Below are 25,341 nucleotides of genomic sequence, written 5' to 3' on the forward strand. Positions count from 1 at the left end.
TTTACGGTCCAACACGTGCTCTCATTATGGATAGATTGAAGCAAGAATACTAAATGTCACCCCTTTAGTGTCTAATACATTCCTCCAATATGGTTAGACTGGAGTGGGAATAGTAAATGTCAACCCTTTAGTGTCTAACACCTTCCCCCAATTTGCTTAGACTGGAGTGACAATATTAAATGTCACCCCTGTATTGTTCAACACCTTCCCCCATTATGGTTAAAATAGAGTAATAATAGTACATTCCACTGCTTTTTGTGTCCAATACCTTCCCTATGTGCTTAGGTTGGTGTGGAAATAGAAGATGGCATCCCTTTACTGTCCAACACCTTCCCCCCATTATGGTTAGAATGGAGTGGGAATAGTAAATGTCACCCCATTAGTGCTTAACTCTTTTCGCCAATATGGTTACATTGTAGTGGAAATAGTATATATCACTCCTATAGTGTCAAACATCTTCTTCCAATATGGTTAGATTGGAGTGGGAATAGTACATGTCACCCCATTACTGTCCAACACAATATGGAGGAACGTCCCACAGGTAGGACACTTGGTGGAGTTTGATGCCGTGAAAAGATGAAAACTCTTTGAGCCTATCAACAGGACTTTGGCTACCCAAATCATAAGCTGGGAAAGTCTTTTGGCAATGTAAGTAGGATTACACCTCAATGCACATTGATTATCTGAGCGAACATCTGATCAAGGGCTTCGTGTGTAGAGACGCACTACAGGAGGCTTCCTTTACCCTGGACAAGTGTAGATACGCCTCACTATCTACAAACGTCTTTAAGGGACGAGTGTACCTTAACGCTAGGGCCGTTCCTTCAACTACCTCAATTCTTCCCTGTATTCCCACCCTTGGATTGAATCAAAACTCTGTTGTATGGTTTTGAAGAAGGTGATAGGGGGCACTCCATGCCCACAAGGAAATGCGCGTTGACCTACTGTTGGAAAGTCAATCCCAGCCCACAATACCACATTGGACAATAATCATCCTATATCTCTGCTGTTGTATGTTTTAGTGAATGTGTAGTATGCTGGGACACTAGTTTGAATGCTGAGTAAATTAGTGTGTTGGTTTGAATGTATGTTAGAATGAGAGGATTGGCTATGAGGGGAGTTGAAATATGCTTGTAATAGGTATAATTTGTTTTTATTGAAACAAAACAAACATGTGTTAGTGATTTGGAAACAAGGATCGTGTCACAAAACGTACAAAGAATCACTGAAATGTATATGTAGACTGTTTCAACAAATATACTGGCTCCCAACTAATTTATATTGATTTAGTGACGATTTGGTAAAAAAAATATGAGGAAAGAAGATATAATGAAATTGATCTTATGAAAAATTATTCACATTTTTAAATATTATTAATAATGGGACAGAACAAACAGCATACATTAGCTTATTGGAAGAAAAATAGTTCTATTGGGTGCTCTTTCCATTTTATTTTTAAGTTTTCCCCCTGCACCTAGACCTCAACGAATTAGTTTAGGGGGTTACCTTTTTATAATAGCTCACTGAAATGGCCTACTCATGATGTTGATAGTGGAAACAGCCAAATAGCTTATATTACAGCTATTGAAAGAAATCTCAGATCTAGAAAGTATAATAAAATCTTCATCAGCCGTAGATATTATGATCTACGAGAAATAGGTTTCATACACTATGTGGAGTGGCACACATTATTGATAGACCTAGAACTGCTTTTGTCAATGTTTGACTGACTCAGCTATAGACCTTTACTTACAATACCTCTTCCCTATGTATAGCTAGTCTATGAGATATATAGGGGTGCCCTTTTTTCAAAGTTAGTTATTCTCATAGCCTGTCTATGAGGGGATGTTCTTCTGTTATACATAATCTATCTAGTTTGTCCTTGTTTATGACCACCGTTAAATTTCGTTATTAATTCTTATTATTATTTATCTATTTTTCTTTCCTCCAGTATTCTGCATTTAAGAACCCAATATAGCAGACAGTATAAATAACATCTAGACAATTGACATATTGGCATTTTCATCCCTGCCAATATTTTCAGCTTGAATACAATTATCCATCATGGCCAATCTTAAAACATTTGGCTTCACAGACGATGATTTTATGTCCATGGTTGGAGCATCAGCTAGTTTCGATAATCGAACTACCCCCAACCTTGGTGCTAATGATGAACTTACCAAATTGTTAGCACTTAAAAAGAAAACTAAAAGGATCGAGCAACATGGAGAGCTTATGTTGCAATACCTACGTGCAGGACTAATTCCAGCAGGATTACAAATTAAAAATATCCCAGGATTATTTGCCCATCTTAAAGAGTTCTTAGAGAAATGGTCCCAGATAGCCAATCGGTGTTCTAGGGACCTCATGATGTTGATAGTGGAAACAGCCAAATAGCTTATATTACAGCTATTGAAAGAAATCTCAGATCTAGAATGTATAATAAAATCTTCATCAGCCGTAGATGATATTATGATCTACGAGAAATAGGTTTCATACACTATGTGGAGTGGCACACATTATTGATAGACCTAGAACTGCTTTTGTCAATGTTTGACCCACTCAGCTATAGACGTCGCGGTTTTCGTGGAGTTCCCCTTTGACCCTGCACGCAGTGCACACATTCGAATCCGCATTTGTGGGTCTTCGTTTGGAAACTGACTGATACGTTCCCTTTGTGTATTGAGAAATACAAGGAATTCTTTGCTACGGAATGTATGCATCCTTATTCATAACTGTAGTTCATTCTAATGAAGTGTAAAAAATGGACTTAGCCCCAAAACACATGCGACATCATTCATTCATCAATTCGGTATCATCATAGAGACATCTTCAAATTTACACAGAGGGACTGATTAGAGCGAGAATCATTCCACCCGTGGTATATTGGTCTGCTACCACTGTCTAGAATATAAGCAAAAGCCTCTTAGTGTCCCCTGGGTTCCCTTTGGGTTGCTGTCTATCTGGAAAAAGGTCCTGAGGAAGGTGGCCGAGAGCCGCCGAAACGCGCGTCGACTACCAGAGTGCGGGGTCTCATACTTTGCATTGAGACCGCCCTAGTGGCAGGGGGCTCCCTGTTTACTAGTACCCAGATTCCTTTTTGCTCATGTAGTGCATGTGTATGTGTATGTATGTATGGGTGTGGATGTTGTTTTTGGGTGAGAACCTCCAGGGACATATGAATTGTTATATAAAAAAAATGTCTCTTTTTTCAGATAATTTTTTTCTATGTAATGTTATAAAAATACTGTTCTTCCTTTTTTGTATGAACTATGCAATTCTCTTCGATATATTGATTTTGTGATTTAATGTCTTTCTGTATCTTTTCATAATGAATATAAAAACATATCCTTGAGAGCAATGCTAATATTTAAAAAATATAAAAATAAATGATATATATTTTTTGGAAATAAAACTGAAAAAATATGGTTGTTGTACATTTATCACTGCTAATGTGAAGAATATGATATACACAGATTTTGAATAATTGGTACCGTTGAGGGAACATCTTCTCTTATTGTTTCTTTCTCCCCTCCGTTCCTTGGCCGTAATCTACTTTTTTGAGGGGGTCCCATCATTACTGCTTTCTCCCACTCAGCTATAGACCTTTACTTAAAATGGCCTACTCATGCCTCAGGTTGGAGCACAGCGTCAAGATGATTATCTATCGTACGAGAACCCACTGCTATAAGTTTCCAAAAGGCCTTAGTATTCTTATTATAGTGCTCTTTGGAGAGTTCTTGCCACTGCTCTGACTCCCACCCCCTTTTAGCCTTAAGCAGAAGTGACTTATGGGTTCTTCTGGGGTTGATAATTTAGCTCTGTTTGCTTTTTTTACAGCCTCAATTAGTGCTACTTTAGCATATCTGCAATCTGTGAATACCACCCAGGAAGGTTAGTTGGCACATGAGTCAGACCCTTCCTTAGTAAAAACAAGTTATAGTGATCCCATAAGTTCACAGTTATGGTTTACAAAATGTGTCCAACGTATGTCCATTGTTTCAAAAGGGGCCATTTTCTGCACAATGAGATGATAAATTGAATTCTGGATTGTATCATTGTCCATTATTGCAGCCCATTTCACAATCCTTCCATTTTTGCACGTTTCAACCATGCGTATTATGCTATTTTGAGCAGTGCTTGGATTCAAATGGGGTTTTACCAAAAAATGGGTGCTCAGCATATCATGGTCCCTGTCATGTCTGGGGACTACCTCCATGTTATGTTATTTATATTTTGATGTTTAATACTGTATATGTATTCTGAGGAATGTCATTTATTTTGCAGGTGGGTTTTTATACTTTATGGGTTTTTGTCTATGAGCGTGTCTTTTGGCCATTGGAAATTTCAATTTTTTCTCTAACCAAAATCTGTTTTGGTTTATAATAAGCCCAAACTTTTTTACTTTGATTTTCTTTTTTGGGTTTCCTGGATGCATTGGTTTTATTTTCCTTTAAAGACTTGTTATGGTTCTTTATATTTCCTAAAAACTATGGATTGCTTTAAGGAATTTTATTTGTGCATTTTTTGGGGGGATTTTTGTACCACATCTTTCCTGTTTTTGGTGGATTACTATTTTTGATTACGTGGGCACAGAGGAAGATCTGCAGCTGCAGAAGAGAAGGTTTTATTTATTTCACATCTTATGGAAGGGAAATGTGGTATATTGTTTTGTAAATATTACAGGATTATTATTTAGTATCTGGTTTTATCTGTATGTATAATTATTTTATGTGATAGACTAAGTTCGTTTTAGTTTCTTGGCTGGTAACGTTTACATAAAAAATATATATATAATTGTGTATTATCTGTCTTCATTAATTTTGTAATAATATTTAATTTTTTGACTGATGGAATAAAATATTGTTTTTAATATTTAGATAAAAAATGATTTTTAATCTTGGGTTGCATTTTGTGATAATGTTTTAGGACTTTGTTAGGTTAAAAGTTCTTTTATAATATGATTTTGGTTATTACTTCTAAGTAATCTTCTCCTTTGTTATTTATGTAGATGTTAATATTACATTGTAGCATGTCACACATTCTTTTGATTTGTTTGATATGTTTAGGGGCAATTTGCCTAACAGATTGCCCCGTTCATACTTGTTGGCAGCTTTGATCTTTTTGTAAAGCATCTATACATTTATAGACTGTAGGTGGTGTTCTGTCTAGTGTAGATTGGAAGGCATTATGCCATCCTTCCACTGTGTTGTCTGTTTAGAGTTCCTGTGGCAAGATGCTGTCATAGACATTCCACCATTGTATTTGGGATTTTGGTTAGCGTCATCATCCGGAGCAATGCAGTCTGCCAACCCAAGTGTCTTTGAAATAATCCATTAGAGGGCTTAGTTTGTCTTCATTGTGATGGTAGAAAGAGCTTTCTATTAATAAATTGTATGGTTAGCTACCTCTGTGACAGGGACATAGGCTAGTGCTATCATGTTTTTATTTCAAATGCAAATTGACTGTTTGTAGAATATTATACACTTTGAGCAAATTTTTAGTGGTGCATCCGTATGCTTTAATTGAAATGAAATTTACAGCCTTGTATGGCTCCATGGAGGTACATTTTTAAAGTGACTTGAATCATGCTTGCTCAAAGTCTGTGATTATTTTTGGGGGCCTCTAGTTATTCTTTTATGTTTAATGTGGTTTGAGAGGTCGTAGTAACTGTGTAATTGTTTATTTGGTAGCAAAGCATATATAAAAGGGATCTTTGTATTTTGGCATACACAATGTATGGTGTATATCTGAGTAAATGGCTTGGGACACATTTTGAACGCCCTATCTATCTATCATTTACATTTTAGATTGACTATGTTTTATTAAGCTTTTCGCTGTGGAGAGTGTTAGGATACATTTATCATTACTTAGGTTTTAGGTTGTTATGTAAAATGAAAGGTTATGTGTATGGATAGATATAGATAGATAGATAGATAGATAGATAGATAGATAGATAGATAGATAGATAGATAGATAGATAGATAGATAGATAGATAGATAGATAGATAGATAGATAGACATCTTAAAGCAGCTCTTGCTCCTGCAACCAAATTAAAGCTCTGTATAAAGCATCCTGCTGTGTAGTGCTCTTTCGCCTTTTGGACAAACTTTGGAAACACATTAACGGCTATCCCGCCGTGAAAGCAAGCACAGCCATTGAAATAAAGAATGGAGCCGTTGGGGCACAGAACTGCTCGAAGCCCCAGTTGCGGTAACAGAGGAACTGTAAATTAAGTTGTTTTCAGATGTCAGAAACCCACCGGAGGGAATAATTATAATGAATAAATATGTCAAATCACGGAACCCCACCAGAGGGCAAAAACAAAGGTAAAGCAGCACTACAATGCCCATAGTGCACCACGTGAAGTTACTCACCTGCGAGATCCCACCAAAGGGATTTAATCACTGGAAATTCCTACTACTCTGTAATGCCTCCATTCTTCCTGTGATCAAGAGTCAGGAGACTCGAAACGCGTTAGGAACGAAGAATCGGAACATCTTAAAGCAGCTTTTGCTCCTGCAACCAAATTAAAGCTCTGTATAAAGCATCCTGCTGTGTAGTGTTGTTTCGTCTTTTAAACAAACTTTGGAAACACATATAATAAATATATATATATATACATTACCTACTGGCGGTCGCCAGTAGGTAGTTACAGTTAGGACCTAGCTTCCATAGGAAATCCGCAACATTCTATTGGGAATAACTTTGGCGCCGGTGGATGAATCTTCGTGAATTTCTCAAAGAAGATGGCCCACTGCGCGCCGCTCCTTTCCTGAAAGTTTTGGGTGGATTTGTTAAGTGGGGGCTGAGAAAAAAGGGGGGTCCCAAAACGTGTTTTCCCCATCCAATTTTCCATAGGACGATTAGACAAGGCTACAGCCCGAACGGCTGAACGGAATTACAAGAAATTTGGCAAAAAGGTAGAGTCTGGTTCGCAGATGGGCCTTTTGTTTAAATTGTGTAAATCCCTCCAGTAGTTTATGAGAACATTTAGTTTAAAAAAATGTATATATCTATAAGCGCGCACCGTGCGCGCACCGTGCGTGAAACGGTTGTGCGCGAGCGGAATTCTGATTTGCTGTTAGACGTCTGTCAACATTCGAATCGGTGTAAATCAGGAAGTGTTGGCCGCCATTTTTTGTCCCAGGCAGAGGCCAAAAGCAGAAAGCCATAATAGGGGGCAAGGTAGAGAGTCCCTGACCCCCTGGGCCTTCTCAGGGGGTCCTTGAAGGACCCCAAAGGGCGAAAAAAACATATATTTTTTTAATGATTGCGAGGTGAGCGCATGGTGCTCGCACCCTTCAGCCGCCATTTTGTGTATTTTCAAAACTTAATGAAAAACGAAAGCGGAGAACGTGGTAAAGGAGGCAGTGAAGAGACTCCCTGACCCCCTAGGCTAAAGAACTACATTTAAATATCAAGTTTGAGTGTTTAGATGCTGGTTGGCTCTAAAAAGAGCCGTTGTGTTAATTGAGTGTTTTCTGGTATCTAGAAGTACGTTTTGATGCAGGTACTTCAATTCAAAAGAAACACTCTGTTTCCCTCATCTGTGAAATGTACACCATCTGCTCTGTAGATGTCATGCATGTTGTAACGGATGTTGTTGTTGTATATGGAACCCATACCAAAGTCTCTGAGGAAAGCAGAAACAGACTTATTCACATGTTTCCTTGCTTTCTCAATTTGTGGACAATGTTGGTTGGACCAGTTCCATTTTTGCCTTTGGCATATATTAGAATATACAAAGGCAGTTTGTGGAAAAGGTGTCATCAATTGTCTAAAGGTGTCTTTTAAAACCCATTCCAAACCTATCCCAGTCAAAGTGCCCAGGTCATTGCCACCACAGTGCACAATTATGAGGTCAGGGTGTGGGAGATGCAAAAAGGATTTCACCAATGGCATCAATTGGTGACATCTCAATCCTCTCTGGCCAATCCACTTAATATCCACATTTAGTAAATCAAGGTTTTGAAAGCATCTATTTGCTACATACCTTTCACTCCAGAAAATATAGCTATGTCCTACTATCCAGACGTTCAGCATCTTGAAGGCAGATGTGGTTGTACTCAGATGGTTGTGGAAATGAAATGGCAGTTTGAAAGTAGGGGCCTCATTTATGAGGCTGTGCGTAATTTTTACGCCGCCGGTGTGTCACTTTTTGTGACGCACCAGCAGCGTAAATAATGTGCCTTGTTGCACCATATTTACAAAGTGACGCATCTAGGTAGATGCGTCACTTTGTAAACCCCTGCGCCACATTATACCTGCACCAGGTATAATGTATGCAAGGGGGGCGTCTTGACGCAAGGAAGGGTCGTAGAAGTGACACAGTGAAATCTATGAGATTTCACTGCGTCACTTTTAGGACGACGTTGCGTCAAAATCTTGCGCCTGCCTCACAGCAGGCGTAAGACTGATGCAGGCCCTTTCACATGGGGCTTGCCCCACGTGAAAGGGCGCATTGCTGGAGTTGCGTTACTTTTTTGACACACTCCAGCAATGCGTCACTTTTGCGCTTACTGATACGTCAGAAATACTGATGTATCTGTAACTCCTTGCGCCATGATGCGTCATACATTTAATATGACGCATCATTGGTGTCGCAAGGAGTGCGCAGTGAAAAGTGACGCATCACTGTTTTCACGCAGCGATGCGTCACTTTTCATAAATGAGGCCCTAGGAGTTTAGAAAACAAGCATTTGCAATGCAATAGGTCTCGCATTATTAAAGTTAGAGCTATTGGCATTGTAAATGGCAATGCCTTTTATTTATGTTTTTGCCTTAAGCATTACAGTGCATATACTAGAGGTCTGCAAATGTCACATGCCCGAGCCAGAAATGTCCACTTGTGCAGGCTTCTGTTTGGTTGGTATATTATATGCGGCAAGTTGTGAAAGCCTATGCACATCATATGGGCAGCTGATATTTGCAGACTACCACATGCTTTGGCTAATTCATATTAAATAGCCAGCTGATATTAGCCCAGTGCTTCAAACCTTTGGCAAATGCATTTTTTGTGGACAATGAATGCCCAGTAGTGCAGGCCTCAGGGATAGGCAAGTGATGTGATCAGGGAACATTCGTCCAAATTTTAAATGTGTTTACATCTAATATTGAAGGATTATGACTCATGTTTCCAACATTTAACACAGCAGCAGCATAGTAATATTGATGCAAATAATCTCTGTGATGTTTGATAGGTACCGTTTTGGTCTAAAAGAAACTTTTTTATAGAAGTTACATGAAATATAAAAACAGCATGTCTCTCCAAAATGTCCATTATATACTCTCAGATATCATCGACATTAAAAAGGAAAAACAGTATTTAAAACAATCTGTTTAAAAAACGAATTAGTCAAGTTAATCAGGGCAATACTCAGCTGCAGAACAGAGCTAGCTTTATCAGGAGGCCTCCTGAAAGGCTCTTTGCCCATGCCTTAACATGTCTCCACTGCTGGGTAGGCCAAAGGTTTCTGACTCTCTAGGTGTAGTGCTGCTAAAAGATCTTCAGCAACATGTGCACCAGAAAGGGTACCTGAAAGTACAACTAATGTAAGAGGATACACAGATGTGTACTGCATCATTTTTTACCCTTTCCAAATCAGACACAAAGGCGATCTATAACAAGCAGTGCATGCGTGCTGCTGCTAGGCTCAACCTAAAAGGGTAAGTTACTGCAAAAGTGTAGTTTGTGAATACTGAAAAGTAGTAAACTTAATTAAAAAATGTAAACTCCCTCAAAATGTAGCTTGTGAATCCGGCAGATAATACCTTGTTCAGTGCACCTAAGTATGTGTCTTGCATGTGTTATATTATACAAGTGAAAAACTTATAATCAAGTGTGAATGTGAGAGGTTCCAAAGCTTTTGACCCAAAAGTGGACAACATTACACAAAAGACAAGCAGCTGTGTGACTGTACTTGGCTGAAGCAGTTTATAAATTCCTATCAATAAGGACAAGAAGAAACAATACAAGTCAAATGAATTTCGAGAAGGTAAAGATCAGATCCAATTGTTTAACCTGTTGAGTCATTGTGCGAGCAGTTACAATAATTAAATGTAATTAGTGATCGCATGTGTTTATCCTGAAAATCTGATATGGCTCATGCTTCTTGGACTAATACTCGACATCTATAGGCAGTCCCTGTTGTGGGTTTGGAAGAATTGCTCTGACTTTTCAGGTAGACACAAAGATTGTTTGCCCTTTAGATGTCATTTTGATGGGATTAGTAGATATAGTGTGCCCAGAGATGGTTCTTTTCTCTCTCTTACAAACCACGTTAATCCTCTAAATGTCCTATGCGATCTTGTGAATCTATTTTTGATTAAATAAAGCATGAAGAATTACTGGCCTATTAAAATTGTGCAGATGATTTACAGCTCGAAGAAAAGATACTTTCTAACATGTTTTTCATCCTTGAAGAAAATGGTTTACCTATACATAGTACGATGAAATGCCCCCTTTATTTCACCGAGATCCCTTTTTATTTGGTTTGAAAATATGTTTACTTTTACAAAGTTAAAGGAAGACCCCTTTGATGTTGCTCTCTGTACACCTCCCCACTGCTGTTTTATGTTAAGTCAGCATCCCCACATTAAGCTGAGTCGCAAAGTCTCCCAAACTCCCCTTTGTTGTTGAGCTATATCGCCTTTGTTGAATCACAGCACTAAATGGGTGTGTCCTCCGACCTTTCTGTCAATTCCAGAAAACAAGAAAGACAAAATTTACAATGTGTCTAGTCCAATTATGGTTCACAATCATTTTCACTTTTTAAAGTAATTAATTATTCTGTCGGTTTGCCTGTTTGTTTTTAGAAATATTAGTAAACAGTTTGATCAGTTTAATCACTTCATGACTCATTTATGTACGATTTGGGAAAGAGGAGTAAATCACCACGACCTTTTCTGCACCAAACAAGCCATTGTTCCACCTCATTTTCAGTCTGCAGTTGTGAACAATTAAAATGGTGGCCCAACCACAACTGGGCCACAGGGTCACCATGGCGAAGCCCCTCCATGTTTAAAGTGTGGATGCAGAACCTGTGTTTTAATATGATGGGCCCCCATGCAAGATACCCTGCACGGAAGACAAAAATGTCGACAATACACAGAAAGAAATCTTCTTGTGTGTCAAGGACATTCATTTTAAGTTTCCGAGAAACAAATCTCCTTTATGAGGGTGTTGTTTCTGAGTGAGAAGCAAATCTTCGTTTTTGAGGGTGGTGTTTCTGAGAAACCAAAAAATGACAGCACGATAGGCATTCATTTAGCCGAAAGTGCATATGCCACACTGGCATCAGTAATTTCGGCAAAATTATCCTCACTTACATAACAGAGATCTCTAATGTCACTCTAAAGTCAGCAGGTTATACATAGGCAGGTTGGAGGAGGAATAAGGTTTCCAAACCTGGATACTTTTCATCAATGCCTGTCAGAAAATCTCTCTTCAACTTTCTATTCTTTGTTTTAGCTCTGTGCCAAGAGTTTTTGTCGTCTCTCTTTGCTTCCGTTAAATATTTTTGTCTTCCTCATAGCACAATTGTTATCTTTCATATCATTTGGTAAATGTATAGCTCTGATCTAGACCGCAAAGTTTTCTCTGGCGAATTACTCGTAAATCTTATGAATACTATGGCTTCTACCGGTAGTTTGCAAAGCTTTCTGTTTGTGGTTTCACATTAGCTTTGGGGATTTTCCCCCCTCTCAAAGTTAAATCGCAACCCCATTTTCAGCACCTACTTGTACTCACAAGGACATATATCCATGTTGCATGGAAAGTTATGCCTGGCTTTATACATGGGAAATTAAGTAAACTCTTCAAACTTTGGGGAGGACCTACCCAAGACTCTGCATGTGTAGTAAAAACGTTCTATCCCACTAGCCTCGATGGCAGAACTTCACTTGAATAGTCTGCACACTGTTCTTCTATATTGTCTGCTGCGCCCCTTCCCTTCGTCAGCCCTTTTGAGCAGGACATGGCCCAGAGCTGGTCTCAATATGCAGTCCTTTCTCGGGAGTCCAGTAATCTCACCCCAAACGTTGTTTTCTTACTTCCAGAGTTGGTCATTATTCTGTAAAGGTTTTCACCAAGTTGTTTTCACAGTTGAATCCCATGACCCTTATGGAAGCTGAGGCTCTGTCATTCTTAAGTCAAGTGTTTTGATGTAAAGGACTATACATAAAACATAGATTTGTGTTGGAATGTCTTACCCAGTCTTGGTTGGTGCTCGTTTTATGATTAACAGAGTGCTTTCCTCATTGTTTACAAGAACTGGTGTTCTTCAAGCCCAGACATACGAAGACCACATTCCTGTTCTGTGACATACTGAAAAAAAAACACTCCAGCTTGGCCGGCCCAGAGGGCATCTATTGTAAAATAATTCACTGCGTCCGGGATTCCTTAAGATAAATACATTCTGTGTTTCAGGTCTTGATCACAGGCTTGAGTGCGTAGGCGTGCGCCCGAGCAGACGTACAGCTCCTGTACGTCGAGCAATAGCACCGAGGGATTGAAGGGAACACTGAAAAAGGCACATTTGCTCAAACATGTTCTGAGTTACTGTGGAGAATTTGCAGAAGAGGAGATTAATTATAAGGTGCTGGAATGGGGAGATTATGTCATTTTTAAAGTTATTATCCGTTCTCATATTGAATAGGAAGTGTAACATGCAGAGAGAGATTTCCCCAGACTCAGTAAAAACAGCCTGCAGGAACTTGAACGCAAGAGCTCGTGCCACTCTGAGCTTGTTAGGCATTTACAGCTCTTCACATCTTGATCTTGGCACAACGGCGATTTAGTACCACTAGAGGAAAACCTGTTGAGTGATATTACAAGAAATGGACTCCAGCGCAGGAAGTAATTGGATGCATTACAGAGCCGCCCTGCGCTAAAGGAGCACTTCCATTACTCTGCATGCAGGCAGCTGATGCTTCCCTAGATCCTGCATCGTTTAAGAACAGGATTTTCTCCATCATCTAAAAGTGAGAGCAGATTCGAAGTAGTCCTTTTACAAGAATCGTGATTAGCAAATTGTATGACGCTGATGAGGCAGACTCGCAATTGTGCCTTTTTAAAACCAGTCGTGCTGAAACGGATTTCAAGACCGCTGAAGTTGTTAGTAACTATGCAGTAAAAATCTAAATCACCGCCGCAGCCCTGCTCCGTGAAAACCGGAAGTCAGGCACTTTTGGCCGAGACGGGGGCGGGGCCTGCAATCCGGCAGGAAGTCCGAGAGTAGACTGCCGCAGAGAGGAGCTCGATCCCCAGCAACAGCCCGGTGAGTGCCCGACCAGCGCTGCAGAGGAGACACGAACACGCCGAAAGAGCCCGGTGAGTGGGAGGGGAGGGGAGGGGGATGTACGCACGTGTGTCTGTGTGCGCTGGTGTGTGTGTGGGGGGGTCTGTGTATGCATGTAGGTGCGCTAGTGTGTGTGTAGGTGCGGCGGCGGCGGCGACGGGGGGTGCCTGTGTATGCGTGTGGCTGTGTGTGTGCCTGTGTATGCGTGTGCCTGTGTATGCGTGTGCCTGTGTATGTGCGCATGCGTGAGTGCTGTGTATGCGTGTGGCTGTGTATGTGCGCATGCGTGAGTGTGGGTGCGCGTGCACGCAGTGTAATCCAGCCGAAGAGAAGCGCGTGGCACCCTCTTGTCCTTCCTTCCCCCGAGACAGGCAACATTAGGTCTCCAGCTGGACACCTGCATCCTTCGGATGCAGTTTACCAGCTCGACCTAAAAAAGTGGTTGAGATTCAGTGCACTTGAAAAAGAAGAAATGATTGGTGGTTTCTGATAATTTAAGATTGAAAACTAGGGTGCATCCTATTGTTTTTTTTAAAGTAATAATACTATTGGTTTAGAAAAAGTCATTGAAAGGAACATTGCACTGGATAAGCTGGAATATTGAGAGGTCAAACACACCTGCTGCTTTGATTTGCAACATTGAGAGATGAACTTTTAACCTTTTGAGTTCAGATAGGTGTTCTATGGAGAGTTGCCATGGTAACAGGCAGAGAGAGCAGTGGGGGGTGGTTTGAAAAGTATGTGAGTTTGAAAGTGTTGAAATGTACAACCAATTAAAATGTTAGTTTGGTTTTGAATTTGTGTGGGAAGAAATTTCATTGGGTATGTCCAGAGATATGTGTGTTTAACCCCTTCGCTGCTAGGCCTTTTCCCCTCCTGTGCTAAGCCTTTTTTTGGCGTTTTGGAGTAGTGCGCGCTTAGGCCCTTGTAACTTTTTGACCACATAAGGTATCCACGCCAAATTTGCGTCCTTTTCTTCCAACATCATGTGAATTCTAAAGGCGCCCAGGGTTTGTGGATTCCCTTAGAGGGGTCCCAGAAATTAACCAAAATATAGTGATTTTTTAGTTTTTTTCAGAAAAATGGGAAAAACGGGCTGCAAATGAAAGCCTCTGGGTTTTTCCCTGAAAATGGTATCACAAAAGGGTTTGGGGGGCTGAAATCTCCATTTTCTCAGCTTTCAGGGAATGACAGTCTTTTTTTCATAGAACCGAAATTTTTCACTCAGTTTTGGCATTTTTCTGGGACATAGCCTATTTTTGCTATTTTTAGAGCTTTCCACCTCCTTCCAGTTAATGGTAGAAATGAGTTTGAAAGCAATAATGGATCCTGGAACGCTTTACATTTTCGAAAAGTAGACAAAATTCTGAATTCAGAAAAGGGTCATTTGTCTAAATCCATGAAGGTTTCGTTATAGAAACTAACAGCTAGATATTGGAATATTTGAAATTTTGTTGAAAAAATCAGCCTTTTGTCTCAACGTTTTCACCTATAACTTTTTGTACTTTTGACAGCTCTTGGAAAGCAATATACCGTTACATCCGTTAGACCTTCCTGGTTGTGGGGATATATAGGACTTGTAGTTTCACCAAGAACCCAACGAACCCCGATCCAAAAACTGAGCAGCAACTTGCAATGGTATTTTTTCATTTACTGGGTATAGTGCACTTTGTCTTGGAAAATGTATACATGGAATAATCTGTATGAAAGACACCTATGTATTTCTGAATTGGGTACAAATTATAGAGTTCAGAAACAGTATATAATTGCACATTTTCAAAGTTGGGAATACTCATACTAGCATGAGAATTATTGGTCATTTTTCATAAAGATTTTTTTTTTACACAATGTCTTTCATTGAAAGGGAGAAATGCATGAAAGCTCAATTGGTAATAACAGTTGATTTACAAATCTGAATTACCCCCAAGTGTCCTGATAAAAATGGTACCTCACTTGTGTGGGTCGGCCTTGTGCCTGCGACAGGAAACGGCGCAAAATGCAACGTGGTCACACATAAATTTTGCAGTTACAAATTGACCCTTTTTTGGCAAAGTGCCTACCTGTAGTTTTTGCACCCTAGCTCTGCCGGCACCTAGGGAAACCTAGCAAACCTATACATTTTTGAAACGTAGACACCCAGGGAAATTCAGGATGGGGTGACTCGACTGCCTACCACCAGGTTTTGTTACCCAGAATCCCTTGCAAAGCTAAGATTTTGACAAAATAAACACATTTTCCTCACATTTCTGTGGTGGAAAGTTCTGGAATCTGCGTGGATCAACAAATTTCCACCCACCCAGCGTTCCCCCAGGTCTCCCGATAAAAACGGTACCTCACTTGTGTGGGTCGGCCTTGTGCCTACGACAGGAAACGGCACAAAATGCAACGTGGTCGCACGTCAATTTCCCAGTGAAATTTTACGTTCTTTGGACAAAGAGACTACCTTTTGTTTTTGAGCCGTAGCTCAGCCAGCACCTAGGGAAACCTAGCAAACCTATACATTTTTGAAAACTAGACACCCAGGGCAATCCCGGATGGGGTGACTTGTCTGCCTACCCCCAGGTTTTGTTTCCCTAAAGATTTGACCAAAAAAAACACATTTTCCTCACATTTCTGTGGTGGAAAGTTCTGGAATCTGCGTGGATCAACAAATTTCCACCCACCCAGCGTACCCCCAGGTCTCCCGAAAGAAATGGTACCTCACTTGCGTGGGTAGGCATAGTGGCCGCGACATGAAACAGCGCAAAACGCAGCATGGTCGCACCTCAATTTGCCAGTGAAATTTAGCACGTTTTGGACAAAAAGACTACCTTTTGTTTTTGCGCCATAGCTCTGCCAGCACCTAGGGAAACCTAGCAAACCTATACATTTTTGAAAACTAGACACACAGGGCAATTCAGAATGGGGTGACTCGTCTGCCTACCCCCAGGTTTTGTTACCCAGAATCCCTTGCAAACATAAAAATCTGACCAAATAAACACATTTTCCTCACATTTCTGTGGTGGAAAGTTCTGGAATCTGCGTGGATCAACAAATTTCCACCCACCCAGCGTGCCCCCAGGTCTCCCAAAAAAAATGGTACCTCACTTGCGTGGGTAGGCATAGTGGCTGCGACATGAAACAGCGCAAAACGCAGCATGGTCGCACCTCAATTTCCCAGTGAAATTTAGCACGTTTCGGACAAAAAGACTACCTTTTGTTTTTGCGCCGTAGCTCTGCCAGCACGTAGGGAAATCTAGCAACCCTATACCTTTTTGAAAACTAGACACCCAGGGCAATTCAGGATGGGGTGACTCGTCTGCCTACCCCCAGGTTTTGTTACCCAGAATCCCTTGCAAACATAAACATTTGACCAAAAAACACATTTTCCTCACATTTCTGTGGTGGAAAGTTCTGGAATCTGCGTGGATCAACAAATTTCCACCCACCCAGCGTGCCCCCAGGTCTCCCGAAAAAAATGGTACCTCACTTGCGTGGGTAGGCATAGTGGCTGCGACATGAAACAGCGCAAAACGCAGCATGGTCGCACCTCAATTTCCCAGTGAAATTTAGCACGTTTCGGACAAAAAGACTACCTTTTGTTTTTGTGCCATAGCTCTGCCAGCACCTAGGCAAATCTAGCAACCCTATACATTTTTGAAAACTAGACACCCAGGGCAATTCAGGATGGGGTGACTCGTCTGCCTACCCCCAGGTTTTGCTACCCAGAATCCCTTGCAAACATAAAAATTTGACCAAAAAAACACATTTTCCTCACATTTCTGTGGTGGAAAGTTCTAGAATCTGCGTGGATCAACAAATTTCCACCCACCCAGCGTGCCCCCAGGTCTCCCAAAAAAAATGGTACCTCACTTGCGTGGGTAGGCATAGTGGCTGCGACATAAAACAGCGCAAAACGCAGCATGGTCGCACCTCAATTTCCCAGTGAAATTTAGCACGTTTCGGACAAAAAGACTACCTTTTGTTTTTGCGCCGTAGCTCTGCCAGCACCTAGGGAAATCTAGCAACCCTATACATTTTTGAAAACTAGACACCCAGGGCAATTCAGGATGGGGTGACTCGTCTGCCTACCCCCAGGTTTTGTTACCCAGAATCCCTTGCAAACATAAAAATCTGACCAAAAAAACACATTTTCCTCACATTTCTGTGGTGGAAAGTTCTGGAATCTGCGTGGATCAACAAATTTCCACCCACCCAGCGTGCCCCCAGGTCTCCCAAAAATAATGGTACCTCACTTGCGTGGGTAGGCATAGTGGCTGCGACATGAAACAGCGCAAAACGCAGCATGGTCGCACCTCAATTTCCCAGTGAAATTTAGCAAGTTTCGGACAAAAAGACTACCTTTTGTTTTTGCACCGTAGCTCTGCCAGCACCTAGGGAAATCTAGCAACCCTATACATTTTTAAAAACTAGACACGCAGGGCAATTCAGGATGGGGTGACTCGTCTGCCTACCCCCAGGTTTTGTTATCCAGAATCCCTTGCAAACATAAATATTTGACCAAAAAAACACATTTTCCTCACATTTCTGTGGTGGAAAGTTCTGGAATCTGCGTGGATCAACAAATTTCCACCCACCCAGCGTGCCCCCAGGTCTCCCAAAAATAATGGTACCTCACTTGCGTGGGTAGGCATAGTGGCTGCGACATGAAACAGCGCAAAACGCAGCATGGTCGCACCTCAATTTCCCAGTGAAATTTAGCAAGTTTCGGACAAAAAGACTACCTTTTCTTTTTGCACCGTAGCTCTGCCAGCACCTAGGGAAATCTAGCAACCCTATACATTTTTTAAAACTAGACACGCAGGGCAATTCAGGATGGGGTGACTCGTCTACCTACCCCCAGGTTTTGTTATCCAGAATCCCTTGCAAACATAAATATTTGACCAAAAAAACACATTTTCCTCACATTTCTGTGGTGGAAAGTTCTGGAATCTGCGTGGATCAACAAATTTCCACCCACCCAGCGTGCCCCCAGGTCTCCCGAAAAAAATGGTACCTCACTTGCATGGATAGACATAGTGGCTGCAACAGGAAACGGTTCAAATCGTACGGTGGTGAATTTACATTACCTTATTGCAAAACTACCTTGATTTTGGGGGGGGCATCTGAGTTTGTGGCCCGGGGCTCGGTGGTATTCTTTGCAAAGTAGCAAACCCAAACAGTTCTGAAAACTAGACACCCGGGGGAGTTCAGGGAGGTATGGCATGCATGGGTCCCCCAATGTTTTCCTACCCAGAACTCCTTGCAAACCTTAAAATTAGGTAAAAATAGCACTTTTCCAAACTTTTTGGCGTGGGATCGCCGTGCCGGCAAAAATGTCCTACCACCCTGCGTTCCCCTTGTTCTCTCGAGTAAAAGGATACCTCACTTGTGTGGGTGCCCCAAAGCAGAACACGCCAAAAATGAATTTTGAAAAAAGTAGTTTTTAGTCATATTTAAGTTTTACAAATTAAGCACCCCAGCCTGAGTCACATGCCTTTGGCCCACCCACACAAGTGAGGTATCATTTTACTCGGGAGAACAAGGGAAACGCTGGGTGGTAGGACATTTGTTCCGGCAGCGAGATCCCACCCAAAAAAGTATGGAAAAGTGGGTTTTTGGACCAAAATTTCAGGTTTGCAGGGGTTTCTGGGTAGGAAAACATTGGGGGACCCACGCATGCCATACCTCCCTGGACTCCCCCGGGTGTCTAGTTCTCAGAACTGTTTGGGTTTGGTAGTTTCCAAAGATGCCTGCCAAGCCCCGGGCCAAAAGCTCAGGTGACCCCCTCAAAAAATAAGATTATTTGGCTAAAGGTAATGTTTTGGTCTCCACAGTATGAATTGGGCCTTTTCCTAAAGCAGCCGCTATGCCTACCCACGCAAGTGAGGTACCATTTTTATCGGGAGACCTTGGGGAACGCTGGGTGGGAGGTAATTTGTGTGAGCCCAGTGATGCCACGCTTTCCCACACTAAAACGTGTGAAAAAACTGATTTTTTCCAAGCAAAAAATGAGGTTTGCAAGGGATTCTGGGTAAAGGAACGTTGGAGGATCCACGCAAGCCATACCTCCTTGGAAGCCCCCGCGTGTCTACTTTTCAGAAATGTGTGGGATTGGTAGGTTTCCCTAGATGGCTGTCTCGCACGGGGCCAAAAACCCAGGTAACCCCTCTGGCAAAAGCTGGTGGACTTAACATTTTCACCATTGTTAAATTCACCAGCTTTTGCAAGAGGGGTTACCTGGGTTTCTGGCCCTGTGCGAGACAGCCATCTATGGAAACCTACCAAACCCACACATTTCTGAAAAGTAGACACCCGGGGGCTTCCAAGGAGGTATGGCTTGCGTTGATCCTCCAACGTTCCTTTACCCAGAATCCCTTGCAAACCTCAATTTTAGCAGAAAAAAATCAATTTTTTCACACGTTGTAGTCTGGGAAAGCGTGGCATCACTGGGCTCACACAAATAACCTCCCACCCAGCGTTCCCCCAGGTCTCCCGATAAAAATGGTACCTCACTTGCGTGGGTAGCCATAGTGGCTGCAACAGGAAAAGGTCCAAATCGTACGGTGGTGAATTTAAAATACCCTGAAGCAATATAACTTTGATTTTGGGGGGGGGTGCACCTGAGTTTTTGGCCCGGAGCTGGGTGGCATTCTTTGGAAAGTAACTAGACACCCGGGAGAATCCAGGGAGGAATGGCATGTGTGGGTCCCCCAATGTTTTCCTACCCAGAACTCCTTGCAAACCTTAAAAATAGGTCAAAATAGCACTTTTCCAAACTTTTTGGCGTGGGATCGCCGTGCCGGCAAAAAAGTCCTACCACCCTGCGTTCCCCTTGTTCTCCCGAGTAAAAGGATACCACACCATAAAAGAGTTACTCAAAAGTCAAACATTCAAGCACGGCTATCTATTCCTCAAAGACACACACATACAGGTTGGATTTGGCACGAGGACGAGTGATGGTTCAGTACATAACATTTTATTAACAAGATATTTCAAAAAAATGAAATGCTCTGTCAATAAATAAATGCATAAAAACTGAACCAGTGACACGCAACTCGTGAGCTGTAAAGCCACGACAAGGCACCAACCGTTTTACAGGCCATTCACGCACCTTTCATACCTGATACAAACCAGACCATTGACACCATCCGAATGGAAAAGCAACACATAACAACAATCACAATAAGGGGCAAGGTACACCCTACTGCAGAAAGAGAAAAAAAACAATTATTACTGCACACCCATCTAATCCGCAAGCACACACACATACTGGTTGGATTTGGCACGAGGGTGAGTGATGATTCAGTACATACAATTGTATACGCAAGTAATTTCACAAAAATGAAATACACTGTGTATAATTGAAAGTATGATAAACTGAACCACTGACTCACAGCTCGTGAGCTGTAAAGCCACGTCAAGGCACCAACCTCTTTACAGGCCATTCATACACCTTTCGTACGCATGACACATACAAAACATTCACACCGCCAGCCGCGGACCCATCACATTCCAACACTCACACCAGCCGCCAGCGCCATTCAAGGGCCCATCACTTTCACACGCCCACATTTCGGACACTGCAACTACACAAAATGATGGACTGTGTGGAGTGTCACTCAACTAGCAGTGTGTGTAGTGACCAACAGAAAGTAACTACTCACACACCGCCTGCCGAGCGCCAGTCCACCCACACCACCATCCAAGCACCAGACCAAGCACACCGCCAGCCAAACACCACTCAGCGCACACCGACAGCCAAGTACCACTCCACACACACCACCAGCCAAGCATCACTCCACGCACACCACCAGCCAAGCACCACTCCAAACACACCGCCAGCCAAGCACCACTCCGTGCACAGACAGCCAAGTACCACTCCATGCACACCACCAGCCAAGCGCCCCTCCACACACACCACCAGCCAAGCGCCACTCCACAAACACAACACCAGCCAAGCACCACTCCGTGCACAGACAGCCAAGTACCACTCCACGCACACCGTCCAGCCAAGCGCCACTCCACACACACCGCCAGCCAAGCACCACTCCACACACACCGCCAGCCAAGCACCACTCCGTGCACAGACAGCCAAGTACCACTCCATGCACACCACCAGCCAAGCGCCCCTCCACACACACCACCAGTCAAGCACCACTCCATGAACACCACCAGCCAAAGACAAATCCAAACACAACACCAGGCAAGCGCAAGAGCACGCACACCGCCAACCAAACACCAGACCACGCACACCGCCAGTCAAGCACCAGTCCGCAGACACCGCCAGACAAGCACCAGTCCATAGACACCGGCAGTCAAGCGCCAAACCATGCACACAGTCAGACAATGGACACTACACGCAAACCAACATCATACTTTAGTTTTTTTTTTAAATAAAAGAGAAACAAAAACAAATTGCAAATTGATACAAATCTACTAACTCGACAACTAAATCTGAAAAGACTACACAAATACAAACTTTGAAACTGAACAATAACTATTACAGAATAAAGACCAACCAGTTCACTTTACCACTCATTGATACTCCCAAAAATTCTTTTGCGTGTGGTACAATCTAAAACAAGCAGGTACACACAGCCCGGGGTTTGAAGGGCAGTCGGGGCAGTACATGCGAACCTCCTTCCGCAAACCTCTTCCCCAACAGACTCTACATCTCCGACTGGGAAAGTCTTTTGAGGTTGTAGGAGGAATTGTATCAGGAAAGTGGCGATCTTTCAATCTGGCAACATCCTCCACCACTCCAACTCTAGGAACACTTGCCTGTTCCACTAAAACAAGGCTGCCTATTACAGACTCCTGAAACTTTACAAAAGTCAACTTTGACTGGGGACAAGATTTCTGGAACACAATAAAAGCATTAAAGGTTGCCAAGTGGAAAAGATGGATAGCCAACTTCTTGTACCAAATGTAAGCCTTACGAAGAGCAGCATACGGTTCCAACCTCTGATCAACTCTGTCAACACCACCCATGTACTTATTGTAGTCCAGTATGCACACAGGTTTGCGCACTTCTGCAACCTGTCCCCAAACATTCCGCGGTTCAGTGCTTTCATCATGTATTGTAGTCAACATGTAGACATCTCTCCTGTCTGTAAACTTCACAGCTAGAAGCTCCTCACAACGCAAAGCACTGCACTGTCCCCGAGCAAGCTTTCGACAAACAAGTTCTTTTGGGAAACCTTTACGGTTTGAGCGGATTGTGCCACAAGCAACAGTGTCCACTTTGGCCAATTCCCTGAACAACCGCACACCAGTGTAGAAGTTATCGACATACAAATGATGGCCTTTGTTAAAAAATCCACGACCAAGTTCCCACACAATTTTCTCAGTCACTCCAAAAGTCGACGGACAACCAGGGGGGTTAATCCTGGATTCCTTACCAGTGTACACCCTGAAATTAGAGACATATCCAGTCTCACTGTCACACAGCATATACAGTTTGATTCCATAGCGTGCCCTCTTACTAGGAATGTATTGCCGAAATACCAAGCGGCCCTTGAACAACAGCAAAGACTCATCCACTGCAATTTCTTTCCCAGGATAAAAGATCTCAGAAAATCGATCAACCAAATGATCAATGACAGGCCGAATCTTGAAAAGACGGTCACAATCAGGGTGATCTCGTGGCAAAGCAAGACTATTGTCAACAAAATGCATCATCCGCAGCAGAAGCAAATACCTATCACGAGTCATGATTGCCGGAAATATAGCTGTTGCCATCAAGGGACTAGTAGACCAATATGAAGTCATTGATGGTTTCCTAAGCAAGCCCATCAAAAGAGTTAAACCCAAAAACTTTTTCATCTCCTCCAAATTGGTGGGAGTCCACCGGGTAGCTCTAGCGTGGGGCTTAAGGCTGGCACTGTTCACCCTCAAAAAATTTTCACCATACAAATTAGTCTGCTCTACAATCTCTGCCAAAAACACATCATCCATAAACAACTTGAAAAAATCAATAGGCAAAAAGTTTTCAGTGTTCACCCTACACCCTGGAACACCAGTAAATTCAGGCAATGCCGGCTGCACCATGCCTGGTGCAACCCAGAGGTCAGAACTTTCATCGTCAAGTCTTGCAGCCGCAGGCCGCCGCCCAGCTAACTCTTGTCTCACAACACCAACTGGAAGTCTAGCAGCCCCAGGCTGCAGCCCAGATGTCTCTTGCCGCACAATTGGCACATCACTGTCCTCCGCAACCACAGGCACAACCATGTCCTCCAAAACCGTAAACACAGCAATGTCCTCCCCAACCACAGGCACATCATCCACACCAAAAGTAGCTTCATCAGCACTCAAAGTGTCTTCATCATCAGATGAAGCCATGTGTAGAGAAAACTCACTACCTGAATCTTCACCTCCCACCTCTGGCTCAGAATCAGAGTCAGACTCTGGACCATGGTCAGAGGAAGAATCAAAAAGCATTCCAACAACTTGCTGAGCAGTAATCCGGCGGCTAGCCATTATCCTTACAAATAAAGGAGTCTGCACAAACAACTCAACAACCCCAACACTGCGCAAAGTAAGATAAAAATGTAAGACTTTTTCACCCAAAAATATATTTAGAAAAATATACAATTCACTCACAAGACACAACTACACTCACCAGCACCTACCCTGCAAAGACACAGCAAATAGGCAACGATATCCCACTAGAAAGAAGAAAAAAAAACTTACATCTACAGAAGGACACATCAAAAACAAATGCAAAACATGTTTTACAATCACAACAAACAGCAACAACACATACTCATATTACTACACACTTTGCAAAATAAACAATTACATTATAATTGAACAAAAAAAAGGTCTCTTACCAAACACATGCAACTACAGAAACCGCAGAACAACAGAACCACCAGTAACAGAACCGCACACTGCAACAATCTAAAGAGAAAAAAAAACAATACACATTAGAAGAAACAAAAACAACACACATTACAACAGGCTATGTCACAGGGTATGTCCCAAATGGGGTGTCTGTCCCCAAGGGGGGGGGAAGATTATAAATCATTATAAACGTGTGCCCCCTGGAAGCAACCCTACGGAGGGCAGAGAGGCCAAATAAAGACACGGCAGAACATACTGAAAACAAATGGGCCCAAGGAAGCAACCCTTGGCCAAGGGGTCGCTCCCTATAAAAAAAAAATAACCCTGGAGTCTAGTGGGCTTTTCTATTCCCCCCCCCCCCCCCCCCGGGGCAGAAAAGTCTAAAAAAATATTAGGGCCACTAGGAAGCGACCCTTCCCCAAGGGGTCGCTTCCTTTTCAAATAAAAAACAAATCCCTGGTGACTAGTGGGCTTTTCTGCTCCCCCTGGGTGCAGATCGGCCGAAAAAATGGCCGATCTGCCCCAGGGGGGGCAGAAAAGTCTGAAAAATATTTTATCCCCCTAAGGAAGCGACCCTTGCCCAAGGGGTCGCTTCCTTTATAAATAAAAAACAATCCCTGGTGTCTAGTGGGCTTTTCTGCCCCCCCCTGGGTGCAGATCGGCCAAACAAAACGGCCGATCTGCCCCAGGGGGGGCAGAAAAGTCTGAAACAATATTTAGCCCCAAAAGGAAGCGACCCTTGCCCAAGGGGTCTCTTCCTTTATAAATAAAAAACAATCCCTGGTGTCTAGTGGGCTTTTCTGCCCCCCCCCCGGGTGCAGAAAAGTCTGAAATATTATTTGGCCCCAAAAGGAAGCGACCCTTGCCCAAGGGGTCGCTTCCTTGACAAATAAATATCACCAAAAACAATCCCTGGTGTCTAGTGGGCTTTTCTGCCCCCCCTGGGTGCAGATCGGCCAAACAAAACGGCCGATCTGCCCCAGGGGGGGCAGAAAAGTCTAAAAAATTATGTGGCCCCCTAAGGAAGCGACCCTTGCCCAAGGGGTCGCTTCCTGCACAGTAAAATATACACAAAAAGAATCCCTGGTGTCTAGTGGGGCATTCCTGGTGCACGATCGCGACGCTGTGCGCGATCGTGCACCAGGAATGCCGTGCATTGGGACATCAGGGGAAAGGAAACACAGTTTCCTCCCCCCCAATGCCTCAAGGCAC

The sequence above is a fragment of the Lissotriton helveticus genome, chromosome 6 (assembly GCF_964261635.1).
Source record: "Lissotriton helveticus chromosome 6, aLisHel1.1, whole genome shotgun sequence".
In the NCBI taxonomy this organism is placed as follows: Eukaryota; Metazoa; Chordata; class Amphibia; order Caudata; family Salamandridae; genus Lissotriton; species Lissotriton helveticus.